The following is a 6,634-nucleotide window of genomic DNA, read 5'->3' on the forward strand; positions in this document are numbered from 1 at the left end:
GTTAAAGGTCTAGCCTCTGTATAAGCGCAGAATATATAAAATATCAAGTCGCGATGTAAACTGTTCGTTATGTTCAGGGAATATCATACGACTCAGATATATATATGTAAGAAAATTCGTTGTTTAGAAATATTCATCGAACTTTTCTATACAAAGTGTGGTCTCTCGGGTGACGCCGAGGGACATTTACGCACTATGCTATTATATATATAGCACCCTGGTTGATCCTGCCAGTAGTATATGCTTGTCTCAAAGATTAAGCCATGCATGTCTTAGTGCAAGCCACATTAAGGTGAAACCGCGAATGGCTCATTACATCAGTTATGGTTCCTTAGATCGTACCCACATTACTTGGATAACTGTGGTAATTCTAGAGCTAATACATGCAAATAGAGTTCCGACCAGAGATGGAAGGAATGCTTTTATTAGATCAAAACCAATCGGTGGCGGGCTTGCCTTGCTCACCGTTTGACTTGGTGACTCTGAATAAGTTTGTGCCGATCGCACGGTTTAGTACCGGCGACGCATCTTTCAAATGTCTGCCTTATCAACTGTCGATGGTAGTTTCTGCGACTACCATGGTTGTTACGGGTAACGGGGAATCAGGGTTTGATTCCGGAGAGGGAGCCTGAGAAACGGCTACCACATCCAAGGAAGGCAGCAGGCGCGCAAATTACCCACTCCCGGCACGGGGAGGTAGTGACGAAAAATAACGATACGGGACTCATCCGAGGCCCCGTAATCGGAATGAGTACACTTCAAATCCTTTAACGAGGATCTATTAGAGAGCCAGTCTGGTGCCAGCAGCCGCGGTAATTCCAGCTCTAATAGCGTATATTAAAGTTGTTGCGGTTAAAAAGCTCGTAGTTGAATCTGTGTCCCACACTGTCGGTTCACCGCTCGCGGTGTTCAACAGGCATGTCTGTGGGACGTCCTACCGGTGGGCTTAGCCCGTAAAAAGACGGCCCAACTCAAAATCCTACCAAGGTGCTCTTCACCGAGTGTCGAGGTGGGCCGGTACGTTTACTTTGAACAAATTAGAGTGCTTAAAGCAGGCTCATTCGCCTGAATATTGTGTGCATGGAATAATGGAATAGGACCTCGGTTCTATTTTGTTGGTTTTCGGAATTCCGAGGTAATGATTAATAGGGACAACTGGGGGCATTCGTATTGCGACGTTAGAGGTGAAATTCTTGGATCGTCGCTAGACGGACAGAAGCGAAAGCATTTGCCAAATGTGTTTTCATAAATCAAGAACGAAAGTTAGAGGTTCGAAGGCGATCAGATACCGCCCTAGTTCTAACCATAAACGATGCCAGCTAGCGATCCGCCGAAGTTCCTCCGATGACTCGGCGGCAGCTTCCGGGAAACCAAAGCTTTTGGGTTCCGGGGGAAGTATGGTTGCAAAGCTGAAAACTTAAAGGAATTGATGGAAGGGCACTACAAGGAGTGGAGCCTGCGGCTTAATTTGACTCAACACGGGAAACTTTACCAGGTCCAGACACCGGAAGGATTGACAGATTGAGAGCTCTTTCTTGATTCGGTGGGTGGTGGTGCATGGCCGTTCTTAGTTGGTGGAGTGATTTGTCTGGTTAATTCTGATAACGAACGAGACTCTAGCCTGCTAAATAGACGTACTTTCTGGTATCGCAAAGACCCTCCGCTTCGGCTTCGGTCGTTGTTGGTTGTGGTTCTCACTACCGGCGTACAAATATATCTTCTTAGAGGGACAGGGCATTTAGTCGCACGAAATTGAGCAATAACAGGTCTGTGATGCCCTTAGATGTTCTGGGCCGCACGCGCGCTACACTGAAGAGATCAGCAGGTTTTCCTTGGCCGAAAGATCCGGGTAATCTGTTGAAGCCTCTTGTGCTAGGGATTGGGGCTTGCAATTCTTCCCCATGAACGAGGAATTCCTAGTAAGCGCGAGTCATAAGCTTGCGTTGATTATGTCCCTGCCCTTTGTACACACCGCCCGTCGCTACTACCGATTGAATTATTTAGTGAGGTCTTCGGACTGGTGCGCGGCAGCGTTTCGACATTGCCGATGTTGCTGGGAAAATAACCGAACTTGATTATTTAGAGGAAGTAAAGTCGTAACAAGGTTTCCGTAGGTAAACCTGCGGAAGGATCATTAACGTACATTTACTATTAAGTGAATGAAGCGTGTGCTATATGTCGCAATATAATGTTGCAGACTAAATGTTGTGCGCTCCCATGGTATGATATACTGTGGGCAAAAGCCTCTGGCAATGATCATTCGTTTCATTAACGTTTGACCGGAGCTAGTCGCAAAATATTGCGCAGTGTGCAAAACCAGCGTGACGCAGTTTACAACCGCTTAGCGCTCTTATGCATTGTGTGAGAGCACTGCCATGTATATCTGCTCGGTATCGCCAGATGCCTGAGCGAATGACGAAGTTCGTTGTGAAAATGGCGTTCTTTTTGAATATTATACTTTAAACGCATAGCTCAATCAATTCTTTGGGCGCTAGATGAAAGTCTAGTGTTTTAAAGTCGATTGTAGTAAACGCTTGCGTTAGTATTCTATATACTCTGCACATTTTATTCAAATTGTGCGAATTTTAACATTCTCTTCATTGCGTTGTTTTAAGAAAATGAAAAATCAGCGAAAGCAGATTTTTCAATCTCACACACAGTGAAATATTCATATTTCAATTTTGAAACGAGATTTTGTATCTCGGACCGAAACGCGAAAGCTTTACGGTGTACTAATTGTAACCATAATAATCATACTAGTTTCAGAATCGCCCGAGTTATCTTAAACGATTTCGAGGGAATACGATCGAAACATGTATAAATATATATAAAATCACCCTGAACGGTGGATCACTTGGCTCGTGGGTCGATGAAGAACGCAGCTAATTGCGCGTCGACATGTGAACTGCAGGATACATGAACATTGACATTTCGAAACGCACATTGCGGTCCTCGGATACTGTTCCCGGACCACCTCTGGCTGAGAGTCGTATAACATTACCAGACTGCCGCTTGCTTTAAACGGCTTGCCGGCGAATGATGGAGTTTCGCGTATATGCGTGCTCTTATTAATTCACTCAACGTGTGAGCCAGTCCACTTTGCAACATCGGACATTTCCGTTCGTTGACGTTCTGTGGGATTACGGCGGGTTGTGTGTCCTAGAGATTTTATATTCTTGCGACCCTCCCAATAACCGGAAACCCGAACTCTTCGAAATGCGGTTTCGTTCCGGCAAATTTGGACGATTCAAAGGTTTACTCGTCGTTTTGTGTGCGCTTGCTTACTAACGTTTGCAAGCACATCATAATCATAATACGACCTCAGAGCAGATGAGATTACCCGCTGAATTTAAGCTTATTACTAAGCGGTGGAAAAGAAACTAACTAGGATTCCCTTAGTAGCGGCGAGCGAACAGGAAAGAGCCCAGCACTAAATCCCGCGGCCGGAGACGGACGCTGGGAAATGTAGTGTTAGGGAGGATCCGATTATCTCGGTGCGTTGCGGCGAGTTCAAGTCTATCTTGAATGGGGCCATTTACCCATAGAGGGTGCCAGGCCCGTAGCGACCGTTGCGCGTATCGAGAGGATCTCTCCTCAGAGTCGAGTTGCTTGAGAGTGCAGCTCTAAGTGGGTGGTAAACTCCATCTAAGGCTAAATATGACCACGAGACCGATAGCGAACAAGTACCGTGAGGGAAAGTTCAAAAGAACTTTGAAGAGAGAGTTCAAGAGTACGTGAAACCGTTCAGGGGTAAACCTGAGAAACCCGAAAGATCGAAAGGAGAGATTCAATGTTATCGTTGTCTTCCATTTAGTGGCGTGCGATTGACCGGGTTTTCGTCCGCGATACGCCGTTGGTTTATGTGTCAGGCGGCGTTGGCATGCACTTCTCTCTCAGTAGGACGTCGCGACCTGTTTGGTGTCGATCTACGACCGCGGCGGTAGCCTGTCACGAATTTATTCGCGCCAGACCCCGCGTGCTCCGGCCGACTGCCAGACGGTATAAATGATATGGTATAGGGTTCTTTTAAGCGTTTGGCCGGTTGCAAGCACGGACGGTTATTGGCCGTCGGACCTAGTCCGGCATCGATGCCGCCTCGAGCTGTTAGCTACCGTGTTCTCGAACGGACTCTATTACCGGTCAGCGATGCTATTGCTTTGGGTACTTTCAGGACCCGTCTTGAAACACGGACCAAGGAGTCTAGCATGTGCGAGAGTCATTGGGAAATACAAAACCTAAAGGCGCAATGAACGTAAAGGTTGCTTAAGTAAACTGAGGGATGACAGGACCGCATCCACGGATGCGTGCTTGCAATCCCGAGGCGTCTCACTCTCATTGCGAGAAGAGACGCACTCAGAGCGTACACGCTAGGACCCGAAAAGATGGTGAACTATGCCCGGTCAGGTCGAAGTCAGGGGAAACCCTGATGGAGGACCGTAGCGATTCTGACGTGCAAATCGATCGTCGGAACTGGGTATAGGGGCGAAAGACTAATCGAACCATCTAGTAGCTGGTTCCCTCCGAAGTTTCCCTCAGGATAGCTGGCATTCGATGAGCGAGTCTCATCCGGTAAAGCGAATGATTAGAGCCTTGGGGCCGAAACGACCTCAACCTATTCTCAAACTTTAAATGGGTGAGATCTCTGGCTTGCTTGAATAGTGAAGCTAGAGATTTGGATCAGAGTTTGGATCAGTGGGCCATTTTGGTAAGCAGAACTGGCGCTGTGGGATGAACCAAACGCCGAGTTAAGGCGCCTAAACGACGCTAATGGGATACCATGAATGAAAGGTGGGTGCTTAAGACAGCAGGACGGTGGCCATGGAAGTTGGAATCCGCTAAGGAGTGTGTGTAACAACTCACCTGCCGAAGCAACTAGCCCTGAAAATGGATGGCGCTGAGCGTCGTGCCTATACTCGGCCGCCAAGGCATGAGAAACGTTCATAATAGTTTGTTTTGACGCCTGGTGGAGTAGGGGGTCGCGGTGGTGGTGCGCGCAGAAGGGTTTGGGGCGTAAGCCTGCCTGGAGCCGCCATCGGTGCAGATCTTGGTGGTAGTAGCAAATACTCCAGCGAGGCCCTAGAAGGACTGACGTGGAGAGGGTTTCGTGTGAACAGCCGTTGCACACGACTCAGTCGATCCTAAGCCCCAGGAGAAATCCTATGTTGATGTCGGTGCATTTTATTTTGAATAAAATTTCACACCCACTCGGCGAAAGGGAATCGGTTCCTATTCCGGAAACCGGCAGCGGAACCGTTTACAAGTCGGGCCCTCGCAAGAGAGTTCGTCGGGGTAACCCAAAATGACCTGGAGACGCCGTCGGGAAATACGGGAAGAGTTTTCTTTTCTGTATGAGCGTTCGAGTTCCCTGGAATCCTCTAGAAGGGAGATAGGGTTTGGAACGCGAAGAGCACCGCTGTTGCGGCGGTGTCCGTATCTTCCCCTCGGACCTTGAAAATCCAGGAGAGGGCCACGTAGGTGTCGCGCCGGTTTGTACCCATATCCGCAGCAGGTCTCCAAGGTGAAGAGCCTCTAGTCGATAGATAAATGTAGGTAAGTGGAAGGAAGTCGGCAAATTGGATCCGTAACTTCGGATAAGATTGGCTCTGAGGATCGGGGCGTGCCGGGCTTGGTTGGGAAGCGGGCGTAGGCCGATGTGCCGGGCCTGGGCAAGGTGAAAAAATCCTTGTGACTTAGATCCGAGCTCGGTCCCGTGTCTAGGCCCTCCGCGGATCTTTCTTGCTGCGAGGTTTCTGTGCCGGCTTCGGTCGGTCAGTCGTACTCTTCGGCCGCCATTCAAACGGTCAGCTCAGAACTGGCACGGACTAGGGAATCCGACTGTCTAATTAAAACAAAGCATTGCGATGGCCCTAGCGGGTGTTGACGCAATGTGATTTCTGCCCAGTGCTCTGAATGTCAACGTGAAGAAATTCAAGCAAGCGCGGGTAAACTGCGGGAGTAACTATGACTTTCTTAAGGGTGGGAGTGGTTGTGGTTCTTCGGGACCTCAGCTAGCAAGTGGCCTTCCTCCTCGTGGGTCCCACCGTGAGTACCCCTTCGGGGGGAAACTAAGCCACCTCTGTGCCTATGGACCTGTGGGCTGCCAACCCACTCGTTCCTATTATCAGTCGGTTCTAGTAATAATGCAAAGCCTCGGATGACAAATTCAAACTCGGGGGGCCCGCAGGTCCTTCCATACTGACTGACACAGGAAATCATTCTTGTCGCTATCCCGAGTGTAATAAAGTATTTAATACCGTAGTAGGTCGTGGAGTGCACGAACAAAGGCAACACAAAGAGTGGCATGATAGCAGGATGGCGACGATAGAGCCAAAGAAAGCCAGATGGACGGAAGAGGAACAAGCGCTTGTGGCTAAGAAGAAGAAGCAGCTTTAGTGATTAAGGGAGCTTCCCATATAAAAAAGCCTTCTGTCATGTACACCCGGTCGATCTCTGGAGGCCATAAAAAGGCCAAAGGAAATCACCGAAGATAAAAGCCAGGTTGCGACTTCGTTTATGATGTCAACCAAAATAACACCGAGCTTTGTTCTCCGGTTACTACAGATACCACCGGTTACGCACTATTAGAGGCACTGTCACAGGCAGTCTCAAGTACAGTAGAAAATTTAATGATAAA

The 6,634-nt window shown here is 48.5% G+C and overlaps 2 non-coding genes across 2 annotated transcripts; both read left to right on the forward strand.

Annotated features, from left to right (window-relative positions):
• Positions 1-214: 214 nt before the first annotated feature.
• LOC113391232 lies at positions 215-2,137 on the forward strand. Its single transcript, XR_003368311.1, has one exon. It is a non-coding gene; the product is annotated as a small subunit ribosomal RNA (ribosomal RNA).
• A 697-nt stretch (positions 2,138-2,834) lies between these two features.
• LOC113391225 lies at positions 2,835-2,990 on the forward strand. Its single transcript, XR_003368310.1, has one exon. It is a non-coding gene; the product is annotated as a 5.8S ribosomal RNA (ribosomal RNA).
• The last annotated feature ends 3,644 nt before the right edge of the window (positions 2,991-6,634 follow it).

This window comes from Ctenocephalides felis, unplaced genomic scaffold (assembly GCF_003426905.1).
Source record: "Ctenocephalides felis isolate EL2017-DRISC unplaced genomic scaffold, ASM342690v1 CF-g0.4_SCAFFOLD_00230, whole genome shotgun sequence".
NCBI lineage: Eukaryota > Metazoa > Arthropoda > Insecta > Siphonaptera > Pulicidae > Ctenocephalides > Ctenocephalides felis.